Source organism: Gopherus evgoodei, chromosome 1 (genome assembly GCF_007399415.2).
Source record: "Gopherus evgoodei ecotype Sinaloan lineage chromosome 1, rGopEvg1_v1.p, whole genome shotgun sequence".
NCBI classification, from domain to species: Eukaryota; Metazoa; Chordata; order Testudines; family Testudinidae; genus Gopherus; species Gopherus evgoodei.
This window is the reverse complement of record NC_044322.1, coordinates 163,198,772-163,221,646: the sequence shown is the minus strand read 5'-3', so window position 1 is coordinate 163,221,646 and position 22,875 is coordinate 163,198,772.

Here is a 22,875-nt window from a genome sequence, read left to right as displayed (position 1 = left end):
ATTTTACTTTTAGCTTTTTTTGTCTTATAACAATAACAACATTATAATGAGAAATCTAAAAGTTGTTCCACCCGCAGCAATTGCCAAAGAGCGAAGACGGCTGGTTGTCAGGGCAACAGTAAGAGCACACTGTGAGCTGCCTTAAAAAGTCTTTTGCTGACTCGTGTCTTGCTGCTTTTTAATGGGTCATTGATGCTCTAAGTTAATGATCAGGGGCTAGATAAAATGTCTTCGCTGGTATAGTGCTTTTATTTGGAAAAAAAATTAAAGATATAAACTCTCACACAACTCCAGCCTTGAGACCACATTTAGTATTTTCATGTTAAATCTCATTCCAGTAATCAAAGCAAATATTCAGCTGGAAAACAGATTTGTGGTGCTCCTGTAGCATAAAAAGAGCCAAATGTAGTGTTGTCCCCTCTCCCTCACAAATCATATTTACTGAGTCACATACCAGCATTTTAGTTATTACAGGCTCACCTTTCTCTGTTCCTATTTACCGGCATGCTATGTGACGGATGTCATTCTCAGTCCCTATGGCCTGTGGCTCTGCCTCCACATGGCCTTTGGATCTGCATACTTGGGGATCCAACTGGTCTTGCCAGCTCCCACTACCAAAATCCCCCAGCACACAGATGTTGCTCACCTCTGTGGAGTTGCACTTTGGTGAGCAGTTGGGGTCCAATCTTGAATCCCTGTTGATGTCTACAACTATAAGAGCTGAGGGCACTCATTGCCATGGAGGTTCAGACCCCTAGTGTGCGTAGCTCGCTGTGTTCAGTGAAGGGAGCTGTGCCTGTGAAGGGAGTTGTGGAGGATGTACCCCACAGTCTAAGGAATATAAGCCACATCATTTTACTTAATACAGGTCTGTCGCATCTTATGCGCATTTAACATGGGCGATTTCAGCTTTACGCGGTTGGCAAAAACAAAAAAAAAGAGAAAAATAACAATTTAAATACTGTTTCTGTAGTGCGGGCAATTCCGCCCACCATTCAACTCAATGTAATTTTGACTATATGCGGTTTTTGCTTTACACGCTAACCGTGGAACGGAATCCCCGCGTGAGATGAGACTTGCCTGTATTTGATTTCATTTGATTAGTTTTAATTACAATAAAATGTTATCAGCAATTATTTAATATGACTAGATTTGTAATAGAGTATACTGGGCTCTTTGAAGCAGATTTATGGCTTGGCACAATCCTGTTCAAGACAAAAAGCATACTGGGACTAGGAGTCCAGAGGGCCACATGACAAATTGTAGGCTGGGCAGCAGTGCCTACTGCGAAAAGGGGAAAGGAAAGAAGAGGTGGCTAGACTTATTATGAGAGAGATCTGGTAAAAGGAGTAGCAGCTGGTGAGTCTGTTCTGGACAAACCTGAGAAGAAGCCTGGGAGGTGACTAAATGTGGTTAGAGAGAGAAAAAGAGGTGGTTCTGGAGAAGCATGACAAAGGAGTTTGTTTATCTGGGCTGGGGGGAGGGGATTTTTTTTTCTGGGCAGTAACCCTGGGCATTGAAGTAGAACTTGTGGGAGCACTTGCTTCCCTTTATGGGCCCAAGGTTGGAGACTTCTGTACTGGAAAGGAAGGAGCCCCTCTTCAATCCCCGGCATAAAGAGGGGAAGGTTTCTCAGATCCTTGATGGAGGGCCGTAGCCCAGTCAGGGAGAGGAATGGCTTGTTGATAAATATTGGCTTCTTGAATCCTAGTTCCAAAATATTTCAAAGAAGTTTCAAACAAGCTTCAGTCACTAGCAGTATATGTAGGGTTGCCAGTCATCTGGTTTTCAACTGGAGCTCCCGGTCGAAAAGGAACCCTGGTGGCTCTGGTCAACATCATTGACTAGGCTGCTAAAAATCTGGCCAGTAGTGCAGCGGGCCTATGGCAGGTTCCCTGCCTCCCCTGGCTTCCCACAGCTCCCAGAAGCAACTGGCATGTCTGGTTCCTAGGCGCAGGAGTGGTCACGGGGGCTCTGTGTTGCCCCTGCCCCAAGAGCCGCCTCCGCAGCTCCCATTGACTGGAAACCACAGCCAAGGGGAGCTGTGGGGACAGTGCCTGTGGGCAAGGGCAGTACACAGAGCCCCCTGGCTGCCCTGGTGCCTAGGAGCTGGACATGCCGACTGCTTCCAGGAGCTGCCTGAGGTCAGCACTACCCAGAGCCTGAACCCAGAACCCCCTCCTGCACCCCAACCCTCTGCCCCACCCCTGAGCCCCTTCCCACACCCAAACTCCCTACTGCAGCCCACATCCCCCAACTCCTCCTGCAGCCCAACGCCTTGCCCCAGCCCTGAGCCCCCTCCTGCATTTGAACCCCACGGCCAGAGCCCGGAGCCCCTCCATCCCAAACCCCTCCTCCACATGCCATCCCAGTGTCCGTACCCCCAGATGGAGCCCTCACCCCTCCTGCACCTCACCACCTCCTGCACCTCACCCCCTCCTGCACCCCTTGTGCCAACCTGGAGCCCCCTTCTGCACCCTGAACCCCTCATTTCTGCCCCCATCTGGGAGCCTGCACTTCCTGCCTCCGCCCGGTGAAAGTGAGTGAGGGTGAGAGAGAGTGAGTGATGGAGGGAGGGGCCTTGGAGAGGGGGCAAGCCCTAGGGGCAGAGGTGTCTGGTTTTGTGCGATTAGAAAGTTGGCCACCCTAAGAATATGTGTAGTATATATTCCAGTTAGGTTTTTGTTTTATTATAGAGCAAAAAAATCCTGGAATATTGTTGCTGGTTCTCTAATGATCTGTGCAGTAGAAAGAAAAGCCTGAAGCATATGTCCTGGGACAAGCCCTAAGGCCCAAAGTTAAGTTGGGCCCTACTGATATAAAGCAAAGTTAGTAAGAGTCAGGCTATGAGCAAAAGTCAGGCCCTGTTAGAAAACAGATGTTTGCTTGCAGGTTCACTGTCTGGTACATGAACTTGGCACGAATAGTCAGCTGGTGTTACAAAACCACAAATACTCCTAAGCACTAAGTATTCATGTAAACACATCCCAGAAGGGAGGTGCCAGAACACCCCCAAAACGTTATGGTATAAACACACTCCCCAAAGATGATACTGGGGCACACTGACCCCTCCTATAGATAAAGTTAGGATGACAGGGTGATGGATAGAGATGGATAGACGGATCGCAGGAGGAGTGTCTTTGTCTGGCCAATGGGGGAGGGGCAAGTCTCACCACTCCCTGAGCTGAGTCCCTTGTAATGGGCATATATGTGTAAGTGTCCCTGTAGAGCCTACCCGGTGTTAGGACTGTGCTTTCTTAACAATAAACTTGGCTGAGCTCCTTCGCCATTGAACTGAGTCTGTGGTCATCTTGGGCAGTTCGACTGAGGTCTGCGGTACGGACTATCTGGCCAGAGCCAGTGCAGCCTGCAGAGAGAACACACACACAGCCAACAACTGACAACAGGCTGGTTTACCTTTGGGGTCATGAGGAGACATTCTGACTGAGTTTCCCCAAAGGTAGGCTGTAGTAACAGTTCCTTCAGGGAGAAAGAAAAGATCAAAAGGTTATGGCCTTGATCCTGCAACACTCATGCGTATGAGTAACTTTACACACAGGGGGAGGCTAATGAGTTCAGTTATCTCCTCACATTTGTAAAGTTACTCACACACTTGAATGTTGCAGGATCAAGGCCTTCATTTATGCTTGCTTGTTTTGCAAGCAAATCAAAAGTTGGCACCCTGTATAGACTTGTTTTACAGTTGAGGTTTTTTTCCCATCACAACTACAAAATAGGCTGCTTGTGCCATTATTCTAAGCTTCTGATATTGGATGTATATTGGCCTTTGTCTTCTAGTAACTGAAGTTTACACCACTTTGTCTCAGTTTAAAAGTTATTTTATGCCCACTTAGTTTTTACATTTAAAAAGCACACCATCTGTGTAAGTCCCTATCCTAAGGACAAATAACTTCTGTGACTGAATGCACCCCTGCATTCACACCCTGCAAATCATTGTAATATAATCTTTATACAAAATATTGCTGGTCAGTAATATCATGGTGAAATGTCTGTACTAACATTATATGTAAAGTTATGACCATAAGCTCAAATCATGACTGAATTCTGTTTACCAGACAAGTCTGAGGAGTGGGTAAACCTGTTTCTCAGAGACAAAAGACAAGTTGATGCCTCTAGCTAGGTGTCTTCAAAGTTGATTAGCAATTGCTGGTGAAGTGGCCATTCTTTGGCAGCTAAAGGCAGCAGGAACAGATCAATTTGCATTTTAACAAACAACAACATGGAACCTTTTTCATGAGAAGCCTCCCACTTTGATTTCTTTCTGTTTTAGTGGTGTTACTATTGAAAGCCCCATGCATAGAAACATTAGTTTAAAGCCACCTGTAGAACTTTCTTTGTATGCAGTCGTATGGCACTTTGAACTAAACAAAAAGTTTAGGGGTCAGGTTAAAAGATTTATACGAACTGAAGAGAAAACAGAGTACATATTAAATAAGTACCTTGCTCCACAAATATTACTACTGAAGTATTCACACTATTCAACATGATTACAGGTACTGAAATCTGGCCCTTAACCAACGTCCATGATATGATTTTAACTTCTTAAGCTACTGTTGCTAGCCCATCTGATGTCTTTAACTTTTCAGAGATCGATGTTGATGTTTTGAAAAACCCTTATCCATTCCTAATAGGCCAGGACAGATCATTGCAACAAAGAATTCATGAAAATTTAGGGCTTGAATGGACCTCAAGAAAGGTCATTTAGTCCATCCCCCTGCTCTGAGGCGCGGGACCGAGTATACGTAGATTATACCTGTCAGTTATTTGTTTAACCCGTTCTTAAACCTCCAGTGATGGTAATTCTACAGCCTGCCTTGATAGCATATTCCAGTACATAACTGTCCTTGTCAGGAAAAACTTTCTAGCTATATCCAAACTAAATCTGCCTTACTACAGATTAAGCTCATTTCTTCTTGTTCTAGACTTTGGTGGACATGGAGAACTATTCACCACCATCATCTTTATAACAATCTTTAAGACTGTTATCAGCTCCCTCCTCAGCCTTTTCTCTAATCTAAATATGCCCAGTTTTTAAAAAACTTTCCTCATAGCTCATGTTTTTTAAACATTTTATTGTTTTCGTTGCTCTCCTCTGGAATGTCTCCAGTATGTTCACATCTTTCGGGGCACTCAAAACTGAGCACAGTACTCCAGCAGAGCTGAGAATAGTGGGACAATTACCTCCCATGTCTTACATACAACACTCCTGTTAATACATCTCTGAATGATATTAGCCTTTCGCATTGTTGGTTCATATCAGTTTGTGATCCACTATAACCACTGGGTCCTCTTCTGCAATATTACTGACTGCCTACCCAGATAATCCCCATTTTGTATTTGTGCATTTGATTTTTCCTTCCTAAGTGCAGTACTTTGCACTTAATTGAATTTCATCTTGCTGAATTCAGATCAATTCTCTAATTCAGGGATCAGCAACTTTTGGCATGCGGCTCACCAGGGTAAGTACCCTGGTGGGCCGGGTCAGTTTGTTTACCTGCTGCATCCGCAGGTTTGGCCAATTGTGGCTTTCATTGGCCATGGTTCGCCACTCCAGGCCAATGGGACACCGGGAAGCCGCAGCCAGCACATCCCTTGGCCCGCGCCACTTCCCGCAGCACCCATTGGCCTGGAGCAGCGAATCGTGGCCAGTGGGAGCCACGATTGGCCAAACCCGAGGATGGGTAAGGTAAACAAACTGGCCCAGCCTGCCAGGGGACTTACCCTGGCAGGTCATGTGCCAAAGGTTGCTGATCCCTGCTCTAATTTATCAAGGTCCTTTTGAATTCTAATCCTGTCCTCCAAAATGTTTTCAAACATCTCAACAAATGGGGTGAAGTATCTGAGCAAATGATGTTGATTGGTTAGGGTCTGTAGAGTTTTGAATACTTGGCCTAATACTAATTCATTTAACAACAATAAGACACTAATTATTTGTCAGCTTCTTAAAAATTACTGCAACTATTTGAAAATAATTACTAGCTTTTTTTCCTTATCTTGGGCCAATCCTGTGTGTGTTACATGACTTGACTCCTATACGTCAGTGAGGGTATTAATATGAGTAAGGCAGTGTTTATCAAACTGAAGATCTCCATCTGGGTTGGGCACCAGGCAAATCTGGGAAGGCTGGTGGGGCAGGGCAGTGAAGATAGGGGAAAACTGCCTGACTTCATATCCACTCTGCTTCCTCATTGCAAATGTGGTCTATGGGTAAAATGGTGGTTATCTCCTTCCTTTCTTTCTCCTGTTGCAATCCCTAACAGAGCAGGCCACAGAAGTAAACCACCTATATATGGCTAACCAACCAACATGGCTGCCTGGACTTGAGGTGTCTCACATGGTCTCAGAAATACTTTGCACATGTGCAAGAGCACATGTTCTGGCCTTGGAGCCACCACTAAACTCACCCCAAGCAGCATGCAGCCTTCTGGTGAAGGGGATAACAAGGTGGCAAGCAAAAATACCCTAGGAAAAGTGCAAAAATGAACAAAAGGTAGAGAATGAGGCCACAGATTGAGGACAAAAGGATGGAGGTGTGGAGAGAATTGACAGAAAAAAAGAACTAGTGACCTTGTAGCTATTCCTGGTCAGGGCACAAGAGGATACGGGCAAGGAGGGGAGTTATCGTGAAAAAGGCTTGGAACCAATGCATTATGGCAAGGCAGGATTTGGCTCTTAATGCAAAAAGCAATAGATTACTTATACTGAGTAAAGTGGTTCATTTTTAGAATCTTCCCGTCAGCAAATACTGAATGAACTTTGCTTGATAATAAGAAAATAGCTTCAGGATCCTAATGATTTGGCACCAGTATGTTTTAATGATTTGATGTCTTGCAACAGAATGATTGATTCTCTAACTTAATAGAATGCTAGCAGTGTCATAGGAATGCACTTTCCTGTTTTAGAAAATAATTACATGCTTCAAATACTTAGAACTTCCTCAGATGGGTACACTCTGCTTCCCAGTTTTTCTTAACCAGAGCTGGGGTTAACAGAGGTGGGTAGCCAGGGTTTCTTTCTATTCAGAATGCTTTTCATGCACAGTAGTCCAGTATTTTGACATAAACCAAGCTGTGATTTTGTTATAAAGCAGGATCCCATTTTAAGGAGGACTAATTGATTCACCTTTTAATCAGGCTATCTCTGAGTTTTAAAAGAAAATGACCATTTCTGTTCAGCTCCCATAAGATATTGAAACAGTTTTATATCTCAGAATATTTAATACAATTTTTGGAAGATTGTTTATCAATTCAGTACTGAGAGCAGTTTTGGCACCTTAATAAATCTACTGAGTAGGTGCGATATGGGGTGGAAAACATTTGTAATTTATCTCACTATAATATTGGCTAGTATACATTAGCTAGTCCATGGGAAAGGAGACTAAAACTTTGGCCTCACTTTAGTATTAACATACCAGTTGCTTTGTTCATTTTAAATGACAGACTGATGACCTGTTAATATACCAGTTCCATTCCAGCGATCAAAATCTTTGCAAACTTGCTCAGCTTTGCTATTAATAAAGTGATTACAGGAGTTAATTCAGTTACACTCGGCAATAATATCCTTGGCTCTTTAAAAATAAAAATGAATGCACAGCCACAGCCTCACAAAAAAATCAAATCTGAATCTGATCCTCTACCCCCACTCTTTACATAAGCATGTCTCATCAAAATATTATTTTGCTTCTGCTATTTATTGTATTGCTTTGGAGACATGGTTATTATAGATTTCATACATTTTCCTGCACACAGAGGTTTGAGCTGTCAGCTAGGAAGTTTGAATAGAAAGTCGGAAATGATGTGGTTAATAACATTAATGCTATGCTGGCATAATAAAAATGTATTAAATATCCTGAGATAGAAAATCGTATCAATATCTTGTTAGAGCTGAATAGAAACAGTCATTTTCTTTCAAAGCAATTTTTTTGTAGCTAGAAGATCTTTTTATTTAGTGGGTTAATCTCTACTCATTTATTAATCCATTTTAAAGGGTGTCTGGTGTTTTCTGGTTTTTAACCCAATGGGGCTTTAATGCTTTCTCCGAAAATTACCAAATTATGTTTAAGACCTAAAGGCAAAATTTTCAACCCCCTGTGCCCAAATTTAGGCACCTAAATGAAAGCTTTTTCAGAGATGTCGAGTACCCATTGAATTCACTGTGATTTGTGGGTGGTCAACACCTCTGAAAAGTCAGACCATTTCTATCTGTTAAGGCAGGATTAGCATAAAAAATACTGTGTTAAAGCAGAAAATGTATCTCAGCTCAATTAGAAAAGGAGACATATTATATCAAGGAAAATATAGTGCTGATCATTATCAGTTCAGTATAACAAAACAACAATTTCTGTTTAGCAGTATAACACTAGTTCATCCATATTTAATCCATAGCCTATTAATTACACCTCTACCTCAATATAACACTGTCCTTGGGAGCCAAAAAATCTTATTGCGTTATAGGTGAAACCACATTATATCAAACTTGCTTTGATCCACCGGCGTGCGCAGCCCTGCCCCTCCCAGAGCACTGCTTTACCGCGTTATATCTGAATTTGTGTTATATCGGGTGGTGTTATATCGGGGTAGAAGTGTATATGGGTAAGCTTAGATATATGGATGTATGTGTAGGCACCCAGGTTTCAAAATTTTGGCCTCAGTCAGAAACCTGAACATCAAGAATGTGGTGGTGCTGTTTTCTGGTGTATTAAAGATGGTGTTGTGTTCAGTGAGAGCAGAAAGATTTTGCATAGCTTATACTGTTCTGCTACCCTTGAACACAATACAGATCTAGCCTAATTGAGGAATACAATTTCATTCTTAAATGATCTGCTTAGACACCTAACTGACACTACTTTCCTCAGAAATAATGAGGATCATTAATGATTTGAGAGTGGTTAGATACCCATCTGACAAGGATTGTCAGAAGGGGACCTCATCCCATCTTTTAGTAAAGAAGCTATTCTATGCACTCTTTCCCCCCCAACCCCATTTTTTAAAGACACTTCAGAAATTGGCAGGCTTTTATATTGGCAGTTACTATATATAAGTAAGGAGGAAATTAATACTCTATGGATTAAGTACGGGGATGAACTGCTAAATAGTAATTGTTGTTTTGTTATATTGAATTGATGATGATCAGCACCATATTTTCTTTGATACATTCCTCCTTTTTTAATCAAACTGAGATACATTTTCTGCTATAACATAGTATTTTTCATGCTGATTCTCCCTTAACATAGCATTTTTCATGCTGATTCTGCCTTCATTGTGACTTTATTACTATAGAACATACAAACTAAAATAAAAAGTGAAAATTCCATTTTAAAACTATTTGACAGTCAAATAATACTTGTGTGTTCTCCTGAAGCCTTTATCATGCTGACTGCTCAGTAAACTAATTTGTAGGAAAGATGAACACACTGTTTTTCTAACCCTTATTCCCCAAAGGACCTGACAAAAGTGTACTAGCAAATAAACATATGATATCTTATCTTAAATTAGTCTTCCCACCTGCTGTGCTTAATTTCAGGATACTGAGATACTGTTTTCAAAACAACTCTTTTGTCCATCCACCATTCTGTGCACACTTTAATTAAAACATTTAGGGGGCATTTGCCCTCATATGTAAAGAATCTTTATCTCTGACTTGCTGTTAAATGTATTTTGATGAGCAAATGTTTAAGCATTTTAAAGGTTATTTGCAGTATTCTGGCTACAGACAGCAAATGGAGAAGGAAGAGAAAAGGAGTTCATTTTATACATGCTCAATCAGTATCTGAAGCTACATGCAAATATGGTTTCAATAGAGACTCCCCTACTGTTAGTCTGTGTCCTGGTGTAACCAGCTGCATTAATTTTGCCCTGATTGCTGTCAGTATTCAGCATGGCACCAGAATATCCAAACAGACCTCAGTATGAAGGGTCTGCATGTCACCCCTAAACTGTGGGTTACACAGTCTCTGAGTTATCACCAGGTGATCTTTGGTGGTTATTGCTTCCTGTCAACAGTGTAATCACTGGGAGCTGGATGGTCAGGGTACTGACTGGTTGGGATATCTGAGTTAATACGTTAACATATCTTAGTCTTTGTGAGTGTCCTAGTCTCTAAGCATTTTGTGATGGATGTTTTCAGTACCTACAGAATAGATATGTTTCAGTGGTGTTGAGAGTATTTGGCCTCCTATTGGACCCTGATGCTTATGTACTTGTCCTATGTCTGTGCCTGACAGCATCTGCTGGGGTCACTTGCCACATGCTGCTCAGTTTCCTAGATCCTGCAGAACTCATGACTGCAAATGATAGGATGATGGAGAAGGAGTTGCCTGAGGAGACTGGTACTGTATACTGAAGCCAGTTTCTTCCCCTTTCATGACTGTATGGGCCAGTGATGGCTTTTATAGATGTATAATAGGACACATGCTTCATGAAGCGACCCATCTGGACCCATTAGCATGGTATCACTACCATATTTGCCCATGTCAAAAGGATGTGGCTATGAAGAGGAGCAAATCCTGAATGTGAATTCACTGTTATGCTGGAAAGTGTGCCGCTTGTGTTCTCCAGGTCAGTCTATGGCAGTCAGTACAATTGTTACTCTCATGGCACCCATGTCCTGTCACTGCTGATGTGGTCCCATCTACCATCAGTGCCTTTCTGGTGTCCGTGTGTATTCAGTATCTGGCCTGAAGTATATTGGTGGCTTTCATTTGGTGCTGAAGTGGACCACACATTCCTCTGAAGTGTTTCCACGGAGTGAACTTGTCTTAACTTAGAGTTGTGCTCACTCAAACATTTGAACAGTGTTTCGAGTTTGGTAGGGTGCAGTTCCAAGGGTTCCTCGATAATTTCTTTTCCTCTCCTCCTGTTGTGATCATTCCTAGATTGCTGTTGTGGATTTCCTATCTGTGTGAAGCTACACTGCTTTCTTGCCATTGGTATGATGCCACATACTGATTGGGCCAGCTGCTACATATTTCTCTTCCCTTTTAAGCATAGTTGGCTACCTTTCCCTTTCATTCCTTCCCATCAATCTCAAGGCAACATTTGGCTTCTGATTAGCTAGTTGTTCAGAAACCATCATGGAAAAGTGTAGCGTAGCAATGCCTCAGGAGTAAAGCTGTGACTACTCTGGGAATGTGTCATCTCTGAATGCCAGTGGATTTTAAAGTTGTCAGAGCCTTGGTGGGTTATGCGCCTCTTTCCTTTGGAGCACCTGCTCTGTGAATGGCTGAAATACAAATTTGAATGTGGATATTAGTGTTGTGCAGGTAGCAAAACTGTCACTGGTTCCAGTTCTTCCCACAGTGTTAGGTTTTGTCTCACAGTATGACACTGTGTTACACAGCATTTTATTACACCTGGTGCCTGATTTAATGGGGTTTTGGTGAATAAGCCAGAAACGAAACCCCATGTAGCTTTTGAATTGAAAAATACATCAACAACTTGCACACTAGTTTTGGGAAGGTGAGGTGTCTTTTTTTTCCAACACAGCATTTGGGTTTCCATAGCACTTAATTTGTCTTGATTAGAAGTGATGCTAATAGTCAGTCATTGCTTGTCCACATGAGTGAACTAACAGATCTTCACTGTATGCCACTGAAGAGCGTATGGAGTTGGCACGAACATGCTAGGCATTCTTAATGGAGAGAAAGGTTTCATATTGCATAGTCTTTTGTTATTTTCTTTGCTTATATGAAACATTTAAAGAGCATAAATATTGTCTGTCTTGGAGGTCAGAACTCATTCATCTTAATCTCTTAACTCTGTTCCTTTCAAATCTCTTCTGCTAGCTTGGGGTTTTCAGACGTTAGGACACTATCAAAGCAGTAAGTTAGTGTTCACAGTTCCATCAGGCTTTTGAACTTTCTTTCCTTCGAGTTCTCCTGTGAGTTTCTCTAGTACGGTACTGATGGCATAAATTGCATTGATCACAGCAGACTGCAGATTTACTTGACCGTATGGCTTGCAGAAGCTGATATCTCTGGGTTAGCAGTATAGTTGACCATGAATAGGCATCAATTTGGATTGTAAGACAAGAGTTAAGAATGGGAAATGAAACGGTAGGCTGTAATGCTGGAAGAATGCTTTAGGGACTATTTTGGGCCAGATTCTCTGCTGCACGCAGCTTCAGCTAGGTTTAGGGATGTCAGGATGCCAATGACAAAGCCTTTGTATCAAGCTGCAGCAGTTGCTCTACATTGTGCTCAGCTAGCTGTAGTATCATAGCGACCGTAGGCCAGCTCAGGATATCTGAGCCCATTTTGCTCTGGCGACTCTTTTTCCTTCCTCCAACACACTCTCCCTGTACCCAGGGCTATGGAGAAGGAGGTCTAGGAGCCAGTAATTCTGGCTTGGTCTGCCAGAAACACCCTTCCCCCACGAGTGGAAAACACCCTTATGTGCTAACTGTGCATCCCAAAGAGAGCAAAGTGCAAATCAAAGAGTATTTTAAACTCTATATCCAAAGCTACTGAGTTTCCTCTGGTGGTCCAACAGGGGTCCAAACTCTGTGGTCCCTTATCCAGCAAAGTTTCCACTGACTTCAATTAAGAACTGCAGAATTTGGCTCAACAGAACTGTTGGTCTTAAGGATGTACATTTTATAACTCTTAAAACTGCACTTCTTAATCATGAAATTGTGTGGCAATTGGCCCCACTGAAGCAGTCTCCAAGGAAACACTATCCACCCCTCTGACTCCCACCAGCGTGGCAGCATATTAGAAATGGCAAAGTCACTGAAGACGCAGTTGCTTCAATATATTAATGTTCCTGTCAGGTAGCGACTGAATGTGTGGCTGTGGCGAAGGTGTTTGCTGGTATCCAAATGACAGCATCAATGACCATATTTACCTTGAAATAAAGGGTGGAGTAGCATAGTGCAATATAACACGAAGCTGCATGATTATAACATTCGTGGACGTCATCAGGAGTCCAGGAAGAGTTTAAACACTTCTGTGAAAGGAGCAGTGTACCAAGGAGGGTAGAGGGGCATTCATAAGTAGTTAAATGTGTGCAGTATACAGGAAATTAAATGCTTTTGTATACAATGCACATTTAATTTCAAAGTGCCAGTAAAAAGCAGGAGGAAGCAGGGTCTTTACAATATTTACAGTAGATGAACAGCATTTCCAAAGTAAACTATATACATGCCATACATCAAAATAGATATCTGTGCTTTATAACTGAAGGTGTAACTGCCATCAGCCTGTTTGCCACAAGCAGCACAGAGAAAAAGCTGCTGTTGTCAAAAGGATCATGGCTTCCTGGGTTCTCCTGGCTCTGTTTTTCTGGCTTTCTTTCTCACCCATTGTTTAACTGTAGATTTGGAAGGGCACCAACCCACTGACCTCTTCATGAATGCAGAGTAGCACTTTGCAAGGCTTTCTGGAGCTCTCTGCCACTAGTAAAGAATGGGGGCACATTGAGAGAGATTCCCGGATGGTTTGCAAGGGAGCCCTAGTGGGTGTTCAGGAGAAAGGAGATGAAACCAGAAGACGAATGAACATCAGAAAAGGGAGAAGAGAGAACCGCAAGCAAAGATGATAGGAAGGACAGTGTGCAGGCGAAGAGCTGACAGAGAAAGAAATGAGGACAAAAGCTTGTGACATGTGCCTTAGGCCTGTACCCAACTTATACATCAACTTACAATTCAGCCTGCTGAGTCTTAGGCCTGGCCTAAACACTTTGTTTTTGTGTAGGGGGCATACTTTTTATACTGAAATAGTTAAAATAGGGTGTGGACACAGTTCTATTACTATAGCTTATTTCAATAGCTATACAGATTTTAGCCCCCTTATTCTGGTATAATTGCTGATAGTAGAGAGTGGTACCACTTCAACTAACTACATCTGTTTCTAGACAGTGGTACAAAAACTGTATGCAGACTGAGGAAATCTAAACTGGTGTGTCATACAAAGCTGACGCTCTGCATAGGAAATATATATTTCCTATTCTGGTTTTAAAAAGCATCAATAAGTCATAAAAATAATTGTAAACATATAATAACATTGACCAGCAGCAAAAATTGAATCTTTTCCTTACCCAGGACACTATCTCTTCTATACTTGCCAATCCACTCAGGGTAAAATTCACCACTGTGCAGACATGCAGCATGAGACTTATGCAGTTTAAGTCCCACTCATTCCCTATTTTGAGGGCTTCAGTGTTGCAGAAGCCTTGTGCTAACCATCTGCCCAGGACTGAATTTCAACCTCATTTCATTAAACTGTTCCCTGATGTTCAGTTCACCCACCAATTTCCAGTGTTAAATTAGTTGAAAGCTCATTGTATACCTGCCTGACTTCAGATAATTTATTAAATACCAGTTTTGGCCATGTCGTCTACAAAAACAGCTATCAAAAACCACAAGCACTTTTCAGTGCTAAGCATATAAAATCATATTTCATTTTTTCGTCTGGCTTTCATACTGTAAAACCACTGCGTGTTCGATTCCGTCTGTCCCTCTGGATTGGTACAAAGGAAAAGGGATAAGGGTGCAAAGAACCTTCTTATTGCTCCCTTTGTTCAGGGGTCAAATTGGGAAGGGGAAGGGGAAGGGGACGGAGGCAGTGGTACTTTTCCAAGTACTGCTTACCCAAGCTCCACTCACTTAAGATGCCCAAATGGACACTAATCTCAGTAGATTGTGCAAATGTTCAAAGTATCCTGGTTTTATCAGGCTTGGCTTCCCCTCACTGGGGTGCAAATGCCCTGCTGGGCTTTACTCCTTCTTGTTTAGGGGGGAAATAAGTTGTGGTATCTCCCAGATCTACCCGTCTGTGGCACCAAAACAAATGGTTCACTCACTGCAATCTTCAGTTATCCTCTCCTCCATGTTTGTGCTATGAAATAGTTCATAGTGTGGACGTTTTAAAGTGTCATCACTGTCCTCTGAGTTAACCTGCCCTGAAATAAATGGGGCAATTCACACTTATTATTTAAGGCTCTCTGCAAACTCAGGCAGATGCGGCTGTGGTTATTATGTTTTTGATGTTTTTCTTTGCAACCATAAAAGACTTTTTAAAAATGGAAAGCTGAGACTCTAGAGAACAAGGAAGCAACTTGGGAGAGATGCTGGTTCACTGTATTTATCCAGTTCAAGCTCTGTCTATTCAGGGCCAAGCACAATCTCAGGCCTCATGTTCCTGGTGCAAAAGGATCAGAAGAACTGCAGCACTGCTAAATCTTGTGATTTTTTTTAAATTGAAATCAATGAGATTTTGACCCCTGCTGCAGGGAGTCTCACTATGTTGAAAGAAGCTGTGGCCACCATGCAATATTTCAGACCTCCCAAGAAATCCCTTCTCTGATTAGATGTCTACCTCATTTACCTGTAGTTTGGGGAAGAACAGCCAATCAGAGCTGCTGTGGTTGGCAGGGAGTGCTGCCCCTCTCTTTAGGAGCTGATACTTTTTAAAATACCAGGAGAAGCAGCTGATGCCATTTTCACAAGTGGGGGGAAGGAGGGAATAGAAAGTATGAAAGCTCAGTTTGCCTCTTCCCTTCTGCCCCTGCAATAGTAGGCTGGGAAGAGTAAGTAGAGAACCCTCATTGGAGCGTCTAAGGCCTGGGAGGAGAGAGAATTTCTATAACTGTAGGAGGATCAGAGAGGTGCTGGGGGCATGGGGCAGATGTGGGTCTGGGTGAGGGGCACAGAAGTAATTGATGTGGAATAAGGAAGCACAGCATTGATGTGAGGCCAGGGGAGTACATAATTGATGTGTGGCTGGGTGGATGAAGGAGGGTGAGTGACAGAATTAAACATGGTGTTTAATTGGGGGGATTTCAGGAGAAGCTGGAAGCTCTGCACATGCAGGCAGCACCACTTTGTGCAAGTTGATGTCATTTGATCTCACAGTCACTTAGGTCCTCTAGTCAGAGCTCCTGTGACAGGAAGCAAAATCATCTTACTATAAATTGGGGACAGTTGTCAATGTTGTAATTGTCACACACATTGGGGGTGAACAGGGGAAGGTCAAAACTCAGAAGACAAACTAAAAACTCTATTTAATTTTTGGCCCCAACGTGATGCAATTTAAAAGATATTACCTCACCCACCTTGTCTTTCTAAAATCGCTTCTTGGCAAAGACCTTCCATTCCAGATTTCAGCGTGGAGTAGATTTGTCAGTGAGTGTTAAACCACCAACAGTAAAGATTTATAGGGAAAATGGTGGTACCAGTTTAGCAGAAGTATTGCAGCAATGTTGGTTGCCGTCAAATATTGAGCCACTCTTTTTTCTATGCTGTAGAAATACATACTTCTGATAGTTATATACGTAATGCTGCTACACTTATAAAAGTGCATGGGAGAAAGTCAGTTTGGAGCTGGAATCAAGTGATTTCCCAATTATTGTATTTAATGTATATATATATGTAAAACTGTGTTTGCAGATGAAAATGCTTCAGTCATTCAGTAAAAGCTGTATCCCGAGTACACTGTCTTCCTTCAGTGTGTTGCCACATCCTACAGCAATGGGGAATTTCTCTGTGGTCGTCAGTATATCTTTAAGCTGTTGTCTCAGTCCTAAGTAATTGGATTTTTCACACTCCAGAGTGACGTAGTTATATTGATGTACATTTGTAGTGCACACCTGGCCCTATTCCCATCTATTCTTTGAGGACACTTAATCTGTGTCATTTCAATGTTGGACCCCACAGAAGCAGAGCCTTTGGAATGTTGTTACCCACATGTGGTCACTTCCTTTAGATATTCTGAACCAGATCCTGCACTCTTTCCCTAGGCAGGGGAAACCTGGGCTGGTGTAGAGCCACTGTAGCTTTGGGAAATGGCCCAGTTTCTGGTTGCCCCTGTAATCGGGGACCATAAAAGTGGATTCAAGACACCTTTGCCTGCCCCTTAACACCAAGTCTCCTGCCATGTGCAGATTGGCTGGACCAGAAAATCAGGGGCTTGATGTTAGACTGACTGCTAGAGTTGTGTAAACATTTCCAAGTTAATTTTCAAAGGCACTGGGAAGTTTAGTTTGCCATCAGAACCAGGATCGATGGGTATAGGCCAGGGAATTTGAAAACATGTGAGTTAGAATGGATGTGCTCATAATTCATTGTGAAACCCATAGGCTTATGCATAGAATGAATTCGATCATTCTATGTCCCTGTCTGCAAGGTACACAGAAGAGAGGCCTCTAAAGTATTTTTTGTACAGGACGGGTGCATACCTTCGGACTTGGAGAATTTTTGCCTTCAAAAGTACATGGAGTGGCCTACAATTACAGAGTTGGTAGCTGCACTTTGTGTTAGCCTAGGAAGGAAGGAGATGTGCGAGGATACAGTCACTGATGGCTGTCATTGCAGATCTGATGTGTGTGATGCCTAGCCCTTCACCTTGTGATACTAGTGCTAAGGGATGCTTTCAAGGGGGTTTGTTCTTGTCTACCTAGGTAGCTGTGCTGGAGGGGAGGCTTCAGGACTGTTCTGTAGACCCAGCCCTACCCTAGGACTCTAGCATGGCACTTCTTTACTGGTGGTGGCAGTAAGTTCAATCGCCACATTAGTAAAGCTGTTCCATTTTTATTTTTTTGCCAAACTTTAAGGGCACCTTTGATCAAGAAATGACACCTTCTTACTCAACACATCTGCTCTATGCAGTCAGATTTGAACATAGTGAGAAAAGCAAATACGTAGAACTTTGCCTTGCAGGATCAATACAGTTATGGGCAAGTGGGCTGGATTTCGTAGTATCTTGTCTGTCATCAAAAGAATCATTAACTATGGGTAAAATGTTTAAACTAAGCAGCCCGATTATTATTTTTATTGTTTTATTATTATTTTATTTAGAAACCCTGAACTCCCACAGTTTTAAAAAACAGGGGGATTTGCTGGTGCTCAGTGCCTATGGAAAATCAGGCTACTTTTACACAGATGCCAAACGGTGAACATAGGCACATTATCTTTGGGTACCAACTTTTAAAAACTTCTGTCTCAGTTCTAGTTGCAGTATTTTTACTTTTATGCATAATGCCAGAGCCAGAAGGAAGGAACCCAGTGTAACTTTCAGATCCACAGCTAAGTTTTTTGGTACTCTGTTCTAGGAAAATGAGCAAATTTGACGTAGAGCTCATGAGAGACAATAACCCCGGAAGCCCACCCTACCACTTAATTGTGTTGCTTTTAAAATGACACTTTAACAGAAGTTCTTCTTTAACTAGTATTAAGGAGTTATTTGTTTTTTTTTTCAAATTCAGTCAAAACAAGCAAAACAAAACCTTATACTAACTTTAGAGCCTTTTGAAATCATAGCCGTGGTCTAGAGAACTGTCTTTCTATCTTCTTGGAATGTTTGAAATGGAAAGACTTCTGGTCTGATGTCAGAATATTGATGCAAGAATTGCTTTAGAGATAACCAGCATTATATGGTGTTATGAAAATGCCATCTTTTACTGAAATTAAGCAAAATAATAACTTCCCCATCTTCCTGTCACTCTATGTACAAAGATCAGAATGTGATAAATTATCAAAATGGCTATTTTAAAAAAATGAATCTGAGAGCTTGATCAACATTCCAATAGGGTGACCCCTTGGAAAATCAATCCTCTTCCTTTTCCCTCTGGCCTGGCCCCACTTGCATTCTTCAGACTGAGGTTAGAGAATTTGTTATACCAGTGGCAATGACTGCTGCTAGTTGCTGCCTGCCAGGTTTCCAGTGAGAGTCTCAGTCCTATGTGCGTCACAGATAATATTCCTGTCCCCATGCACGTTATCATCATGTTTTTTTGCTCCGAAAGCCATGGCTGTAGCCTTTTGTTTCATGCTTCATACTATTCATTTTATGTTAAAGATCAAGCTAACGTAATGTAATGTAATCTTGGAAAACCTGATTAATTATCAACTTGTCTGGTAGGGGTGGGTAGCTTATTTATTGGAAATAAATACCGAGTTGGGCCAGTGCATCTAAGTGTATCATGAACAGGATTGACTCTTTTCCAGTAGTCCAGGGAAAATATCTTTTGATGGCTAAAGATAACCACTGGCTTTTACATTGTCCTGCCTGTTACAGTGCTCACTTTAAAAGGTTAGTTGTACTTGCAATGAACGTAAAGCAAGGCAAATACTTATACATGAGATCTGCTCATAAATCAGCTATCTCTGCTGCAGTGTAAATATAGCATCTCTTATGACTGGAAATAAATATTTACTTGGTACATCAAGCCACATATTAAATGAACAACAACTAGATGTGCAATACATGATAACCCCATTATATAGGGTTATGTCCTCTAAGTTTTTTAAGATCCTTGGCTTCTTGAACAGCAAAAAGCTACAGAATGTGTTGTTTTTTTTTTAAAATCATGCCTCTGTTTAACCTCCATATTTATTTCTAGTCTGTACAGGGGAGGGCACTGTGTGTCTGTCTGGCATCAGGCAGACTGCAGAGGTAAGGAGAAATGCAGCTGAAGTGTGATAGTTTTCAGATAGGACAGGGAGTTGAGTCTGAGGTAGAGGGTCTTTATGCAGAGCTTACGAAGTGTATGTGCTCTAGGAAAAGATGACAATAAAGGCAGAGTTACTACTTGTTTGACTAGTAAATCTATCTAAGCTTACTGTGAAGCTCTGCTCAATGGTAGCTGATCTCCTCCAATGTTAAAAGAAAAAAGAACTACTGTTTGCAAGTTATTTTTCTGCAGGTTATTTTAAAATTCTTCTTTTTCAACATACTTGTGTAAACTGAATTTGGACTAACCTTGTCTTCCTCTCCCATTTATTGTGATTTTTTTTCTCCAAAGTATGCAAAGTCTGTAATCCCCACTTGACAAAGCTCTGACAATCAGCACAGCAGTAAAGGAAATTAATCTCATACAAGTCATCCCTTCATAGCCCTTTATGTTTACATCACTTTGGAGCAGTGTTTGTGAAGATTTTTTTTATTACATTCACCAAAGGATCAAATCTGGTTCATAACAGAGCAAATCAATAACACTTATAGAAAAATCATGTGTGTGCAACAAAAGAATTCCCCTCTGGAGATTGCTCTCAATTTTTGTTTTCTTTCCACAGTTGAAAGAAACTGTTTTAGAAAATATTTGTACATCCTGACAGCCCATCAAGAAATTCATACAGAGGTTTATTTGAGTCAGAATGTCATATAATTTAAGGCCAGAAGGGGCCACTAGATCCTCTAGGCTGACCCCCCATATACCACAGGCCACCAAACCCCACCCAGCACTGCACACTAAACTTACCAACTGAAATTAGAACAAAGCATTACAGCCCACATGAGAGGAGACTATGATGTGCCACAGGAAGAGAATATGAGTGACCAAGGTGCACCAGTGCTTGAGGCCCTGCAATGGCAGGATAATGATTAAATGAGATCTACCCAGATAATCTTGGCAAGTAACTTGCACCCACATGCTGCCGAGGCAGGTGAACTCCACCCCCTACAATCACTGCCAATCTGACTTGGGGGAAATTTCTTCCTAACCCCACAGATGGTGATCAGTTAGACTGTGAGCAAGAACCAGCCAACCAAGCACCAGAGAGAGAATACTTAGTGTCACCTCACAGCCCTGGCCCAATCTGCCCCCAGTGTCCCATGTCCGGCTGTGGCTATCCCTGATGCTTCAGAAGAAGGAGATGAGGGGAGGGATCCTTCCTGACTCCTGCTAGCGGCCAACTGAACCTAGAAGCACGAACTTTAGGAACATAAGACAAAATGGAAGTGAGCCTCAGAGCTGTTGATCTCTGCCCCCACCCTTGCTCCTCACAAACAACCTTGTCATGCAACTGCACTCAAATTTGTCCATCTCTCTCTTAAACTAATTAAGTTATTTGTCCCCACAACTACTACTGGGAGACTGTTCCAGAACCTCACCCCTCTGATGATTAGAAACCCCCTTCTAATTTTCAACCTGAATTTGTTCATGGCCAATGAATATCCATTTGTTTTTGTGTCAGCATCGTCCATTAGCTTATGTTACCAGATTTGCCCATTACTTTGGGGTATGCTCATTTATTCGGGTTACTTTTCAGGGGAAGGGGACTCTGAAATTTTATCAATGTACTGCTTGTGTCACTTGTATTTTTATACGGAACTTTACTCCTCCCTTCTGCAAGTCCCCTCCCAATGGAGCTATCCTGCAGGACCTAGGTTCCCTAGGGCTGGGTTTCTCCAGCCCCAAAACCGGATGAGCACACACTGACCCACACATACATGAACAGAGCAAGTCTGAGCAGTCTGGGTCAATCAGCACTGTCAAGCTGCCCCCTTATATGTCCCTGGACTCACTGGGCTGGATGAAGCAGCACTTTCAAGCTGACTCTTCTTATATGCCCCTAGGCTCCATGGACTGGGTCAAGCAGAACTTTCAAGCTGTTACCCTTATGTGTCCCTGTCATAAACAGATAAGTAAGAGTTAATAGAACAGAAGTACTTCATATCTCTTTTGCCTGTAAAGGGTTAACAAGATCAGTGAGCCTGGCTGTCACCTGACCAGAGGACCAATCAGAGGACAGGATACTTTCAAATCTTGAGGGAGGGAAGTTTTTGTGTGTGCTGTTAGATTTTGGTTGTTGTTCTCTCTGGGTTCTGAGAGTGACCAGACGTGCAACCAGGTTTCTCTCCAATCTCTCTGATACAGGCTCTTATACGTCCAGAATAGTGAGTACTAGGTAGATAAGGCGAGTTAGGCTTATGGTTGTTTTCGTTATTTGCAAATGTGTATTTGGCTGGAAGGAGTTCAAATGTGTATTTTGCTGAAAGGATTTTAATTTGTACTTGAATACTTAGGCTGGGAGGGTATTCCCAGTGTCTATAGCTGAAAGACCCCGTAACATATTCCATCTTAAATTTACAAAGATAAGTTTTACTGTTTTTTCTTTCTTTAATTAAAAGCTTTTCTTGTTTAAGAACCTGATTGTTTTTTATTCTGGTGAGACCCCAGGGGACTGGGTCTGGATCCACCAGGGAATTGGTGGGGAGAAAGGAGGGAAGGGGGAGAGAGAGGCTAATTTCTCTCTGTGTTAGGATCACTTTCTCAGGGAGAGTCTAGGAGGGGAAAGAGAAGGAGGGAGGAAGGTGAATTTTCCTCTCTGTTTTAAGATTCAAGGAGTTTGAATCACAGTGATCTACCAGGGTAACCCAGGGAGGGGAAGCCTGGGAGAGGCAATGGTGAGGGAAAGGGTTTACTTTCCTTGTGTTAAGATCCAGAGGGTCTGGGTCTTGGGGGTCCCTGGGCAAGGTTTTGGGGGACCAGAGTGTACTAGGCACTGGAATTCCTGATTGGTGGCAGCGCTACAAGTACTAAGCTGGTAATTGAGCTTAGAGGAATTCATGCTGATACCCCATCTTTTGGACGCTAAGGTTCAGAGTGGGGAATTATATACCATGACAGTCCCAGATTCAGCACGTCCCTATCCCCACCTTCACAACACAATTGTACTGGCAGTAACCTACTTGGCGAGCAACTGCCCCCCCACTATTTTGAGCACTGCAGGGATCTTTAGCTTAGGTAAAAGAAGTGTTGCTGCAAAGTAAATGGGGGAAGCTAAAGACACAAAAGAGTAAGTTTCAGCAAGAGAGAGAAAAGTAATCAGCTTAACCATACAAGTTATTTATTGGTTAATACCTACAGTAGAAAGGAAAAAAGAGAAAGAGGGGAGGGGTCTCACCCACTCCATGAGGCTTGAACTGGTCGGGGTTCCCAGGTAATGGTGGTAGCTGAAGGTCTGAGGGCTGGAGATAGGTAGAGTCCCCAGCACGATCAGCCAGGAGAAGATGGAGTTCCAGTGGAACTGATGCCTAGTTTGGATCTAAGCATCAGAACACTGATTGGAGGGTGAATAGGGATTTTTGTAGAGAAAATACAATTGTTCAAGGGAGAACAATAGATTTGTTTATAGGTA